At 40.5% G+C, this 15,396-nt stretch overlaps 1 protein-coding gene across 1 annotated transcript in view; it reads left to right on the forward strand.

Moving 5' to 3' along the window:
* LOC126251560 (iduronate 2-sulfatase) overlaps positions 1 to 15,396 on the forward strand; it is a 148,672-nt gene that overhangs the window by 11,168 nt on the left and 122,108 nt on the right. The gene's annotated exons all lie outside the window — the stretch shown is intronic.

A 15,396-nucleotide genomic window follows, 5' to 3' on the forward strand; every position in this document is an offset into this window, starting at 1 on the left:
CATTGTGCCCAAGTTTTAATTGTCTACCCTTTCCTGATGGAATGCTCATTTTTTAACCATTTATGTTACCACTTGTGTTTGTTGTCTGAGTTATTGGCCTTTTTAGCAAACGATGCATGGGCTGTCAACTGTGTTTTACTTTTTATCTGTTGTAGCGATATGGTGAAGGCCATTTAAATTTTAGTTCTGGACCTCCATTTCTGTATGGCGTATTTTATAGACCTTTCTCCACACCCCTGTTTTTCACTGTCTTCTCTTACGTTGGTTGGGATTGATGTGTAGTCTATTTTTAAATCCTCTCTGTGTTTGTGTTCTATTGTTTTGACATGAGTGTGTATGACCCTAATTGTTTATGTGCCCTAAAACAAACAAACAAACAATCCATACTCATACTTACATTACCTAATTTAAGTACAGGGGAGGACATTTTAATTGATAGCTGCTGCCTGGTACCAGTGGATAATACAATATTGCAGTGCCTGTTTTAAGAAGAACACTGTAATGTTCCTTTGGACATGCATGTATGTCTGAAGGAACAGGCACTGCAGCAACTACAGCTATTATGAAATACATGAAATGTATTTCCAGTTGCAAATATGAACAAGCATCATCTGTATAATGGAATGATGACAATGGAAATTTGTGACAGACCTTGACTTGAACTTGGATTTCCCACTTGACATGAACGGTCTCCGTATCACAATGTGGGTATAACGTAATGTGTGTACACATACAGATTGTGATGCAAGAACAAAGACATGTGGAATTTCGGTCTGGCCATGAGGCACACAGAGGTAGCCAAAGCAGTTAAGACTACTGCTCGCATAAAGCAGGAAATCCAGGTTTGAGTCACAGTGTGGCACAAATTTTCATTGTTGTCATCCCTTTATACATTTGATGGTTGTTCATATTTTCAACTGTGTATACATTTCATGTGTTTCGTAATAGTTGTAGTCCCCACAGTATATGCATGTCTGAAGAAACATTGTGTTATTCTTCTTAACACAGTCACTGCAATAACTTATCATATGGTAAACACATTGTTGGTTTCAGTCCTGTCAAAATAAATCTGTGAACTACTGAGATGTAGCAGGCACACTTCCTAAGCCAAACGGCATCCTTAGGAATTCGTACAACCAGGATGGCACTACAAAAGCAGTTTTTGGCTGTCTAGGGGTGCAATAGGATTCTGATGACAGCCTGATTTCATATTCACAGTAGTAAAATATTCCCAGATCCCTAGCCTATTCAAGGTTTTGTTTGTTTGAGGCAGTGAGAATATGTCAGGTGTTGTACTTTATTCGCTGCTAGCTTACCAACACATAAGCAATGGTATTTCTCACCATTAACAGATTTTTTGGGCAAAATTACTGTAGGTGAAGCCCATGGACTGGAAGAATGTTGTATAATTCCAGCATCAAACTGTTGCTAAATACTGTCCTCCACAAATGACTACAAGCGACAGGATCTGAAGGGTTTTTGGGCAATTGGCTTAGCATTCCCAGTTGGGATTTTGTGGACTGTTAGGTTTGTGGTTGACAAATACAGCCTTTCCTCAAACAAACACACAAACTCCTCCACTACTGGATACAATAGGTCTTGACCCAATTCAGACAAAGTTGACAATCTCTCCTGCAAGTGATTTCTAAGGAGTGGTGTGATTGTTTAAGCTTTTCTTATGGGCAATGATTTCTGTTTCCTTTCCCTCTGGAATTTCTTTCTTCCCACTGCAGGCAATTCCTTCTTATCTATCTTCTGTATACTGACCAGTGTAGCTCCACAAGGTATTCCTCCATCTCTTGCACTGAAGTTATCTAGGCAAACTTGGACACATACTTTCCAACTCACAGTGTCAGCTTTACAAATTCCTCATTTCATGTGAACCTGAAGTCGGTCTGGGTGAGCGGGTCAACCTGAAAAATTATTCCACTAGGCTCTCAGACTTTGGCTGTCATCCAGAGAACTCTTCCATTATCATCATGTATTATTACAGGGGAAATGGCTTATAACACACAGCTACACAGTTCATCAGAATTTTGGGAAATGGGCCCCTTCCCCAATGTGTGTCATACATGTTCAATCCTATTGCTACCAAAATGAGAAATTGCTTCACTGAATTGAACAGATTGCATTAGATAGTTGATGATACCCTGATAATGGCACAGAAAATCGTTCCTCAGGATGACACGAAAATCAAGTCCTTTCTTTCCCAGTGCTTCAAATTTCAAAGTTTCTTGGACATATGTATCAATTAAAATCCTCACTTTTCCCCCCACGCGTAGTGCCATACACAATCACATTTACCACCTCAAAAAAGTTGATGAGGTTAACAGTTCGTTGTTGCTACGGGGAGGGCTGGCTGCACCTGCCCCCATTCATTTCTATGATTAATTCTCCCATTACCTGTGTAATTCTGAAATCCATCATAGCCACAGTTTGCTCTACCTTTTGACTGAGGGCAGTTAATACCCAAATGTCCATTTTCCCTGCAGTTAAGACAGTAAGTAGCCAATTGCCTTGCCACAGTGGTTACACCGGTTCATGTCAGATCATGTGTTGGCAGGCCTTCGTGGCCTGTTTGGGTGGATGTTTTTTTTGTATCTGCAACTTGCATCATTTGTAAACACACTATAAGAGTCATTATCATGTACTGGAGTTGAAACAAATCTCCTAGTTTCTTCATACAATATTGTCAGACAGACTGTCACATGTAAGGAAAAAGTAATACCAAATACTTGCACTTTTGCCACTTTGAGCAAGAGTTCATCACATGTCGCATTTCTTCCCAGGATGTAAGTACCGTATGAGATCATACAGATCCTATTGGCAAAGACCTCAAAATCTCCTCCTTACCTTCATCTGAGGGTGGATGGCTTATCATGTAATAACTTATACCCTTTTTATCTGAATACCTCTCTGTTAGACCCCTTGCCAGAATTTCAAACCTCTCTGTGTTCTCAATGCATCTACTGATTCTACTTAGGTATGTGCATCACCTGATAACTTCCTCAGATGCACTGACTTCAACAGGAAACTGTCTGGCCATGAACAAATGTTGCCAACAATACAGGCATTTTGTAAAAAAGGTAGATACATTTTCTCTGAGTTTCCTCAAAAAAGAAGGAATGAATGTAACTGCATGACAGCTGTTCACAGTAGTAAGCTGTGGGGCAGCTGTACTGGCTTGAACTTCCTTAGGCCCCTCAAGGGTAGCCTAAACATTCAAATCTGACTTTGACACAGGTTGACTGTGTCCACACCTGCTCAAATCTCTCCCCCCTCTCCATATTCTTAACTGTGAGGTTATCCAGTTTATCCCACATGGTCCTAATGGAGTCATCACACTCACCTTCACCCCACTCTCTTGCTGGAAGTGCATCTGAGACATTGGTACAAGCAAAGGAACCAAAACATAATGGTTAATAATAATAATAATAATAATAATAAGGCAGAGAAAACATGTCCTCTGAAAACAACACTGTTAACAGAGCAGTTCCCTATCCTTCCCAGCTGCAATGTTCTCATAGTTTTCCATTGGCAGATCAACAACAGGAGACCGAAGAGGCAGGGCTAGTGATGCATTATATGTGGTGCAACAGGGTGAAGAACCTATGACCATCGGAGAGACAGTGTGGTAATCATGATGATGAGGCAAAGATGCTCCCCCAGTGCTGACACTAATAACAAAATTTGGAGGATCTGAGGAAGCAGAGGCTATTGCACTCTTGGTTCAAAAGGAAAAGCACAAATGATGACAAGTGAAAGTTATTAGAAATTCAGGAGTCTGTGAAAAGAGCTATGCGTGAAGCATACAACAAATACCACCATCACACCTTAGCAAAAGACCTGGTAAAGAACCCGAGGAAATTCTGGTCTTGTGTAAAATTGCTAAGCGGGTCTAAGGCTTCCATTCAGTCATTTGTTCACCAGTTTGGAATGGCAGTTGAAGATAGAAAATGAAAGATGAAGTTTTAAATTTCACATTAAAGAAATCATTCGCACAAGAGAATTTTACAAACATACTGTCATTTGACCATCAGACAGACTTCCATATGGGGAACATAGTGATAACTGTTCCTGGCATAGAGAAACAACTGAAAGATTGGAAAGTAAATAAATCACCAAATCTGGATGGAATACCAGTTTGATTGTACAACGAGTACTCTGTGGCATTTGTTCCTTACCTAGCTTGCATTTATCATGAATCTCTCACCCAGGAAAAAGTTCCAAGTGACTGGAAAAAAGCACAGGCGACTCCTGTATACGAGGGGGGATCAAATATAAACGGAATTTTTGTTTCTGAACATCAACAGTTGGTAGGACCGGCCCCGCACTTCTGCTATGCTTAGGCAGGACCGTTAGAAGTGAGGAGAGCATGCTGTTAGATATGACCCGCTGTTTCGTCAGTAATGCTCATGATGTCCGAGCAAGTGGAGGAAATTTCCCAAAGATTGGCTGCACAGTTCGATGATAAAACATTATCAAGGACACATGTGTTTGCCTGGCATAAAAAATTCAAGGAAGGACAAGAACGTGTGGAAAATCAGCAACGCGATTGCCATTCTTGGACCAGCGTTACAGACAAAAACATTCATGTGGTTAAAGACATTATTGACGACATTCGACAGGAGATAGTATCAGAAATTGCACAAAAAGTTGGAATCAGTTATAGGAGCTGTCAAGCAATCATCACAAATGACCTACAGTTCTGTAAAGTGTGTTCCAGATAGGTCCCTAAACTTTTGACCAAAAATCTGAAACTGAGATGCTTGGAGGTCTGTCAGAGGCTTACAGCAAGATTTGCAGAAGAAGGTAATGCATTTTTGAGTCAGGTCATCACCTGTGATGAAACAAGGGTTCACCACTACACTCCAGAATCCAAACAAGCCAGTAAGGAGTGGCAGAGGAAAGGGGAGGCAGCACCAGTGAAAGCCAAGACTTGACTGTCAGCTGGCAAGGTTCTTTCAACTGTTTTTTCCAATCAGTGAAGCATTTTTCTGATTGATTTTTTGCATGAGCGATACACAATTAATGCTGCTCACTACTGCAAACTGTTGAACAAAGCAAGAGTTGCATATCATCACAAAAGAAGAGACTAATCGATTTGACATGTCATCCTCCTCCACGACAATGCCCAACCCCATACTGCAGCTCTGTCTGTCTCCAAGCTACAGGAAATGCACTGGACTGCACTTGATCATTCTCCTTACAGCCCGGACTTATTGCCCTGTGATTTCCATTTATTCGGACCACTTAAAGAAGCTCTAGGAGGGCGACGATTTGATGATGACGAGAGTGTGGAAGACTTCATGCACAACTGGCTGGTGACACTACCCAGTTCTTTTTATGATGAGGGCATCAAAAAGCTGCCCTTATGCTGGGACAAATACATTTCAAAGCAGGAGACTATGTGGAAAAATAAATTACAATTTCCTTGAGTTTTTCAATAAATGAATTTAAATACAAAAAAAATTCTTTTTATATTTGATCATCCCTTGTATAAGAAGGGTAAAAGAACAGACTCACAAAATTACAGACCAGTCTCCCTAACTTCAGTTTTCTGCAGAATTCTTGAACATATTTTCAGTTCAAATATAATAAACTTTCTTTAAACTGAGAAGCTTATGTATATGAATGAGCATGGTTTTATTTTAGAAAGGTTTGCTTGTGCAAAAGTCAGCTTGCCCTTTTCTCACATAATATACTGAGAACTACGGATGGAGGACAACAGGCAGATTTCATATTTCTACATTTCTGGAAAGCATTTGACACAGTGCTCATAGCTGGCTGTTAACGAAGGTACAAGCGTATGGAATAAGTTCACAGATATGTCAGTGGCTCAAAGACTTCTTAAATAATAGAACCCAGTACATTGTCCTCAACAGAAAGTGTTCATCAGATACAAGGGTATCATCAGGAGTGCCCCAGAGAAGTGTGATAGGACCACTGTTTTTCTCTATACACGTAAATGATTTGGCATACAGGTTGAGCAGCAATCTGCTGTTGTCTGCGGATGATGCCATCGTGTATGGTAAGATATCAAAGTTGAGTGGTTGTAGGGAGATACAAGACAACTTAGACAAAATTTCCAGTTAGTGTGATGAATGGCAGCTTGCCCTCATGTGGAAAAAATGTAAGTTGATGTGGATGAATTAGAAGATGAGACATGTAATGTTTGGATACAGTATTACTAGTGTCCTCCTTGACATAGTCAAGTCTTTTAAATATCTGGGCATAACATTGCACAGCAATTTGAGATGAAACGAGCATGTGAGAACTGTGGCAGGGAAGGCATATGGTCAACTTCAGTTTACTGTGAGAATTTTGGGGAAGAGTAGTTCACCTGTAAAGGAAACTGCATATAGGATGCTGGTACACCCTATTCTTGAGTACTGCTCAAGTGTTTGGGATTTTTGCCAGGTCAGATTGAAGAAAGATGTCAAAGCAGTTCAGAGGCAGTCTGCTAGATTCATCACTGGTAGGTTAAAACAAGTGTTAACAGAGGTGCTTGGGGAACACAAACAGGAATTCTTGGAGGGAAGGTGACATTATTTTTGAGGAACAATATTGAGAAAATTTAGAAAATCCTCATTTGAAGTTGTCTCCCAAACAATTCTACTGCCACCTACATAGATTGTGCACAAGGAAAACAAAGATAAGTTACAAGAAATTAGAGCTCATATAGGTGCATATAAACAGTCATTTTTCTTTCTCTCTAGTTGAGTGGAACAGGAAAGGAAATGACAAGTACTGGTTCAGGGTGCCCTCCACCATGCAGACTATTTATGTAGATGTAGACTTGGACCCTAAGGGCAGTAGCAGGAGGTGGCCCAGCAATGGACTATGTGGTGGCAACTGTAGGAGGTCAGCTGAAAAGGACCTGCTAGGCAGCAATGGTGGTAGGGCCCGCAGCCAACTGGAACTCTATGTAGAATGAAGACAGCAGCAACCCAGTGTGGCAGCACTCCAGCTTGGTGTGTATGGGTGTTGACAAGCCACTCATAGGAGGCGGTATCTTTCTCATACCCCAATGAACTGACACCACATAAATAGGAAGCGACAATGAAGGCAAAGGAAGAGGCACCCAGAGGGGATATTTGTTTTGTGAACAGATAATTCTGTTAAACAGGATTCAAATTTAGTTCTCCTTCATGTTACACAGAGTGCACATAGGGAAAGTGCAATGGCCATTACAGCTAAGTGGATGTGGAGAATGCAGGGAGATTGTGTGTTGTTAGGTCAGGAGACAGTCACAGAGAAAGCATCTGTTCTGGACCCACCACACTGCTCCTGTCTACCAGGAACCCACATTTCATTTACTCACACTTCCTATTGCCTGAAAGCATTTGCATGGCATCTCTCATCAGGAGTCCTCAACCGTGAGAACCATGCTTGGCCTGCAGCATGGTCTGGCTACAGATTGTTAGCCATGGGAGCAGTCTCTTGGCTAGATAGCAACACTTGACTGGGGAGAAGGAAAGTTTTTCAGCCCGTAGTTTTCAATAAAATATTCCTTAAACAAGGTGGCTGCTTGCACATAGTAGATGCATTGAGTCAATGAGAGAAACAGCAATAAGACCACAAACTTCCTAGCTTTCTGATGAATCCTTTTTTGAGCTAGAGTTCACATACACACACATAGATATGCATACACATACACTCACCAAGACAGCTACATTGCACCAGCTGAACAAACGGTATCAGGGCTGCAGTTTTGCAACTTGACTAGAGTGAGGGGTTGTGCTGGATGAACTGGGAGGGAGGGAGTGGGAAACAGAAGGAGGCTGAAGGGGAAGGGTGGCTGCAGTAGGTGCACAGGAAATGAACATAGCACAGTCACTGATAACAGTGAGTTCGTGAAGTACACAGAGATTATGACATAGAGGTGTGTATTGGAAAGGGTCACAGAACAGAGGAATGTAAAGAATAGGGAAGATGATGTAGCTGCAGGATGAGTGAAATTAAGAGTTATGGGGCAGCGGCTAGTAGAGACTGAGACCAGGAAGATTATGGGAATGAAGGATGTATCACAGGGACAGCTCCTATGTATGAAATTCAGAGAAACTGGTGTTGGGAGCAGGGGGGTGGTGATCCAGAAGGCATGACTGTGAAGTAGCCATGTAAATCAAGCATTTTGTGCTGAGTAGTATGTTGCTCCACTGGGTGGTCAATTCGGCTCTTGGTCACAGTCTGGTGGTGGGCATTCATTTGAAACTGCAGCTTATATATATATGACTGCTTTCATAGGTGGCCTTGCCTCTGATGCTTGTAGCTAGACTGGTTTGGGATATGCAGGGTGGGTGCATTCGACAGTTCTTGTACCTGGCTCTTCCACAAGGCTGCGACCCATGTAGCAAGGGGTTGGGAGGAGCACTGAAAAAAGAAAAGAGAAATTAATTTGTTTCAGGAAAGACATTTGATTGTTTCTTGATGATACAAATGGTATGTAATGAAACATAATGGAAAATATGCTTAAAATGGTTGACTGAGTTAAAGGAATTTTATTTTGAATGAATGAGAAATATAAAAATGTCAGTGTTGATTATATATTTACTGTGTGTGTGGCTGTGGGGTGGGGTGTGGGTCCCTCCTGTGTGCTCCTAAATTATTTACATTCTACCAGGACTTTCTGTTACTAAATGACTGGAGAATATGCAGTGCCAGATTTAAATGAGACTTATGATATTTCTGATTGTATTGCGTAAAAATTATAACAGTTATAAAAGTGAAAAAAAGAAGGAAAAAACAACACCAAACTGTAGATAGCTGTCATGTTTTGTCTACATAGAGTTATTTAATGACTAGGCGGTTTGTGCTAGTTGTAAGCTGAAAGTACTCATTTGGCTGTCAAACAATTTTGTAGCTTCAAATTATTAACACGAGTACAATAATATGAATTTGTAAGCTACTATCCAGAAGTTTAGCATAATCAGAGAATATAAAAATAGTGAAAGAGGATAAGTAATCAGTCACTATAAATAACCATTATTTAATTGGATAGATAAAAAAATCTTCTCACCAAGAGGTGACAGAACACATACATAAAAGATTGTTGTGATTGACAAGCTTTTGGAGCCAGTGGCTTCTTCTTCAGGGGGAAGGAAGAGGGATGAAGGAAAAGGACTGGAGATGTCTAGGAAAAAGGGTAGATTTTGGGAAAGTCACTCAGAACTGCAGGTCAGGGGAGACTTACCATACGAGATGAAAAGCAAAGACTGACTGTTGGGGACTGCATTGGATAAGATTTGAAAACCTGAGAGCTTAAAGTCCACCTTTAAGGTCTCAGGTTTTATTCAAGACAGAGATTACTAATAAAACATCATGCACGAGTTAATAAGTTGTGTTGTTCACCACTATAAATAACCAATAAGACTTCTTCCACAAACTGGAACTGGGCTGTATGTATAGGAAATCATTCTCCTTGCTTCAGATAGAACTGTTGTTAAAAGGTAACGAAAAGCAGTGCATTAGACTTATAATGTTAGTCATTTTTGTAATTTCACTGCGAGCAAAATATAGTTTCATGTTGAAAGTTATATGGCATAGACACACAGAAGTCATTTTTAGTCTTTTTCTTCAGGTAGAATTCTTAAATGCCATATAAAGACCAAGAAGGTGCTTCTGCTAGGAAGTAGTCATGAAAGGGGTGTGTATGAACCAATACAGAAGTCCCTGCTGTGACTTAAGCTCTCAGGGGAAATACCTTGGTAAAGAAAATCATGTAGTGGTTACTGGGGGTGCTGAGAACAGTTTGGACCATAACCTCAACTGTGCCATTGGGGATGATGTTAGGCACATTGCTGAGAATTCAGCTCACACAAATATTAAGATTGTGCCACTCTCTGAGTGACGTGACAAGTTCTGGATGAAGTGTTCCACTGGACATTTAAATACAGATATTCATGAGTCATCCCCTTTACAACCCCTGCCCCTCTCCGACACCTTTTGCCCCCCCCCCCCCCACCACCACTCCCCCCACCACCACCCCCTTGCCGCACCCCTCTCGCCCCTGCTGCCCAGAGCTCAATATACACGGCAACACGTCTGGTAAGAGGTAACTTGCACAATTAATTTCCAAAAGCATTTAGTATCAGCCGAAGACTGTCCATTCCCTTTGATTTCAAAATTTTGTGTAGGTCTTTTTCCAGGTAAATGGTACTAAAAGATGGAGCAGCCAAATAACTGTGGACACAGTTGGAATAATAACTGAAGAAAAAAAAGTGGAAGCTTGGACAGTACAAAAGTTAATTATCATAATATATTTTGCACTTTGCCATTAAAACATATAAAGCTTTTTCAATAAGAAAAACAGTGCTCTCATTTCAGAGGCGAGATACTGAAAAGTCTAAAGGTATTTCTACAAAAGTGTTTTGCATTACAAAATAGTAATGTGGAAGTTACAGAAATTGAGTAGAGGCACCTAGTAGATGTAAGATGGGGAAAAAGAGAATGGCTGTTTACTCCAAAGTCCTTAGGCCTTATACCTCAATGAATACTGGATTGAACAGCTATTTGTGTGCCATACTTTAGTAACAGGCTGAGAAACAGTCCTTCCCCCTATAGGTTCCCAGCAGGAGATGTTTTAAACATCATTAAACAAATAGAGGAGTACTAATAAAACTTAGCAGAAGTAACTGATTAAATGTGGAGACTTCAGTGTAGTTTTCATCTCAGATAGTTGTGGTTTTGAACACCTAGGCCAGCTGTGGATTGAGCCCCAGAGTAATATTTCTAACAGGAACAGGAGTACATAGTGCAACAGTAACTGATTATTTTTTAATCCAGCTTCTTTAAAAAAAATAGATGTGAGCCACATGATAAATGATTTATCTGACCATTATAGTCAAATGGTGGTGATACTGCATCCCCTTCAATCAAGTTTAATTTAAAAAAAAAAGTAAAATTTCACAGTATTGTGAATGCTGACTCAATTGAACTCTTCACAGAGAATTTACAAGAAGACAAATGGAAATAAGCTTACCAAGGCCATGCAGTATGTGAGAAATTGAATTATTCTTGTAACATTATGAATCCAATTACTCTTACAGCAGGTCAGATAAATGTACAGCAGAAGGTGAGAAAAAGGGTTTTAATACCTGACACCAAAATGCCTTATACTAGGAAGAGAGAGCTTTTTTTTTAATGCAAAGGACTACCTCTAACCAATACTTAAGAGTGTACTAAAGCAATATGGCAAAATTTCTCAGCATGTCAATAAAATAGCAAAAATCATGTACTGTGCACAAAGAGTTCAAAATTCTTTGAACAAAGCAAGGACAGCTTGTAGGATTATGAGACATGAAACAAATAAACTCAGTAACGCAAGTGGTACTGAACATCCCAGATGATAGCAGTGAGCAAGAGAGAAGATATGAAATTCAAATCAGTAGCTACCACATGTAATGAATTCTTCCCAGCAGTAGCTGAAAACATGGGGACAAAAAACAAAGCCTCACATGCATGTCCAATATACTTTCTTAGACAGGCAATGCATCTTCCACCACCAGTCATCAGTTTTGAACTCACCTGTTTAGAGAGATCAGAAAAATCTTTATGCCACTAAAGAGTAATAACTCTTCTGGCTATGGTGTTGTATCATACAAAATACTGAAACCTTGTGCTGACTTGGTAGTGCCACCATTGTAACTAGTTGATGTCATGATGTATTTCCTGGAAGACTTAAGTATCCAGTAACAAAACCAATATACAGAAGTGGAGATAAGCAGCTGATCTCTAAGTATAGAAGTATAGACTGATATCCCTCCTTTCTCAACTTCTATTTTTTTCCGAGATGGTAGTGTACAACAGAATCATAAGTAAATAGTAGCAGATAACAGACTAAGAAGTAAATAAAGTTCTCCTTTCAGCCCTAACAGGCCAGTTTGGCCTGACTGACTGCCATGTCATCCTCTGCTAGTGGCATCATCAGATGCAGTATAGAAGGGCATCTCGTCAACGCACTACTCTCTTGGTCATTGTCAGGTTTATTGACCTTGGAACTCCTGCCAAACAGTTGAGTAGCTCCTCAATTGGCCTCATAAGGCTGAGTGCACAGTTAGTTTTCTTTTGAATTCTCTTTTCTGTAATTTTGCCTTCAAAATAGTCTTCTAAATGACAGTACATCTTGTCTTCACAACAATTACTTTACAACTTCCTTTCAGATGAATTTAACACACAATGGTATACTGTGAGCTGCTAGTTTGAACTGCTAACTGCACTTATACCAAATATGGCATGAACATAAATATCGACCTAACATTACTTTCTTTTACAATAGCCGTTATGATATTACTTATTGTACAATTAAGCATTGTAAGAGAAACAAATTGTAATAACATTGATATTAGTTGTAAACAAATTATTTGACTTATTTTTTTATAAATTTAACTTTAATATATGAATATAATAGAAAGAAACATTGCACATGGGAAAAATATATTAAAAAAAGATGCTGTGACTTACCAAACAGGAAAGCGCTGGTAGATAGACACAATTAAAAACAAAATCACTCACACACACACACACACACACACACACACACACACACACACACATCAAGCTTTCGCAACCCACGGTTGCTTCATCACGAAAGAGGGAAGGAAAGGAGAGGGAAAGACGAAAGGATGTGGGTTTTAAGGGAGAGGGTAAAGAGTCATTCCAATTCCGTGAGCGGAAAGACTTACCTTAGGGGGAAAAAGGGACAGGTATACACTCGCGCACACACACACACACACATATCCATCCGCACATATACAGACACAAGCAGGAGGCTGAGCAAAGAGCACTTGATGTATTTTTGAGATGGCTACCAGTGCATATGTCATGGAAAGTGTGTGAAGGAACTCCGAAAGATTTGTATTTGGCCATTGAGTTGGCAATTCAATGTGAGAAAATGGACGTGGCAACAGGGGTGCGCGAGAGGCAAACAGTGTTTACAGCGGGTGTGAAATCTTTTAAGTGTGGTTGTATGGGACATGTGCAAAGGCAGTGTACCCAGTCACTGAGGAATAAAGAAGGAGTGGAAATTGGCAGCAGGGAGGATGGAGAAGTGGAGATGGGAGAGGTGGACAAGCGTTAAATGGCAGAGGGGGCCCAAGACCCACCTAAGGGAGCTCCCGTTTAATTTCAGTGCTACGAATACACATGCAGAGGTGGAATGTTCAGTGGATTTTGTTGGACACACGGGCCAAATTTCAGTGGCTACTAGGACTATAATGGGACGAAGGAAGCTAGACCCACCATGTTCTAGGTTGCGTGGAGTGGAGGATATGGAGGTCATGCCTTTGGGGTCTGTGACAGTTGACTTTCGAATAGAGAAAGTCTGATTTAATGTATGCATGGAGGTAGTACCATGGGTAGGTAAGGGCTACAACATGATCCTAGGAGTAGATTTCTTGCATCAACATCATGCCAAAATTGACTTTGGACAACGAACTTGGTGGAATGTTATTTCAGCTAGGGGAAACTGTTGTCAATGCAGAGCTGTCACAAGGGGCATTCAACGTAATAAACAAAACCAACTGAACTGCGTACATTAGCATTAAGGCTTAATTTGCATGAGTGTGTGTCTAGTGGCACCAGGAAGTCGCTTTGGGTAAGTGTGGAGTCAAATCCACCTGTGGGTACAGTATGTGTTATTGAACCATTGGAGGGTAATGAAGTTTTGGGTCTATTGGGTTGTTTTGTGGAACATAGTGTTGTACGCATACAGGAGGGGAATGACAGGTGAGTAGTTCCCATGAACGTGGATAATTTTAGTGCTGTAGACATGAATTTGAGGAAGGGAGTTTTAGTAGCAAATATGGATGTGCCAGATGCTGTTCAAGTGGTAGGCGAAGCTATCAACCACTAACTGCTGATAGAACTGCATTGAATGACAAAATTGAGCATTTGAAAGGAGGAGAAAGAGAGCATATGGAAGAATTATTGTGGGAATTTAAGGATTTGTTTTTTCCACAAGGGCCGTTATGAGCAACTCCATTAGTTCAACATAGGATACCAACAGGGAATAAAGCACCTGTTTACCATAAACCATAGAGAATACCGAGGTATTTTCAGCCAGTTGTGGAGGATTTCATTGATCAGCAGCTTGCTGATTGTATTATAGAGCACAGTAATAGTTGCTGGGGAGCGGGCATTGTCGTTGCGCCTAAAAAATCTATGGATGGAACTAAGAAATACAGGTTCTGTTGTGACTACCGATACCTCAATAATAAGTCAGTAATGGACGCATACCCTATTCCGAACATATCGGAGACTTTGGATCACTTAGGACAGTGCCAGTACTTTTTTATGATGGATTTGACAAGTGGTTATCATCAGTTAGAGGTGGCTCCAGGGGATTGTCCAAAAACTGCTTTCTCTACTTCTGGAGGCCACACCACTACATTAGAATGCCATTTGGCTTGAAAAACACTCCAGCAACATTTCAGAAGCTGCTAGACAGTGTCTTGAGAGGTTTGAAACCATGGCAGTGTCTAGTCTATTTGGATGACATTATAGTGTTTTCAAGTAGTACAACATAGACAGTGGTTAAGGAAAGTCTTTATGAGGTTAAGAGCAGCTTGTTTGACTTTGAGACTGGAGAAGTGTCATTTTGCATTAGAAGAAGTAAAATATTTCGGTCATATTTTCGGTAAGGATGGAGTGCGAACAGATACGAGGTTGGTACAGGCTGTAAGGGATTTTCGGGAGCCAACAACAGTTAAGGAAATGCAGTCATTCATCAGAATCTGCAATTTCTATCGAAAGTTCATGAAGGGTTTTGTAGATTTAGCACAGCTGTTGACACACATGTTACGGAAGGGTGTGAAATTTGAGTGGACAGAAGAGTGTCGGAAAGCATTTGACAACTGAAAGAAGTTTTAACATCAAGTCCGGTTCTTGTGTTTCAAGATTTTGAAAAGGAGTTTATACTAGCATGTGATGCATCAAATAAATCATTAGGTTGTGTTCTTAGTCAGGAAATTGATGGGAAAGAACATCCTGTAGCCTATGCATCTAGGTAGTTGAATGCAGCAGAGAGGAATTACTCAACAACTGAGAGGGAGATGGAGAGAGATGCTTAGAGTAATCTATGGAATCACATATTTTAAATGTTATTTATATGGGAGAAGATTTTGGGTAGTTACAGATCATGTTACATTGAAGTGGTTGTTGGGGTTGAAGGATCCATCTACTAGACTCGCTAGATGGGCTGTGAGGCTTAGTGAATTTGACTACGAGATGGTGCACAAGCCTGGGAAGAAGCACGGTAATGCAGATGCACTAAGGAGGAAGGTGGCAAAAGTAGAAGTCATAGGTTATGACCTAGGACCAAGGGACCAACTTCATGTCGGATTTAATGAAGGAATTGTGTGAATTGTTGAACGTAAAGAAGTTGGGGATGAGCGTGTT

This window comes from Schistocerca nitens, chromosome 4, assembly GCF_023898315.1.
Source record: "Schistocerca nitens isolate TAMUIC-IGC-003100 chromosome 4, iqSchNite1.1, whole genome shotgun sequence".
NCBI classification, from domain to species: domain Eukaryota; kingdom Metazoa; phylum Arthropoda; class Insecta; order Orthoptera; family Acrididae; genus Schistocerca; species Schistocerca nitens.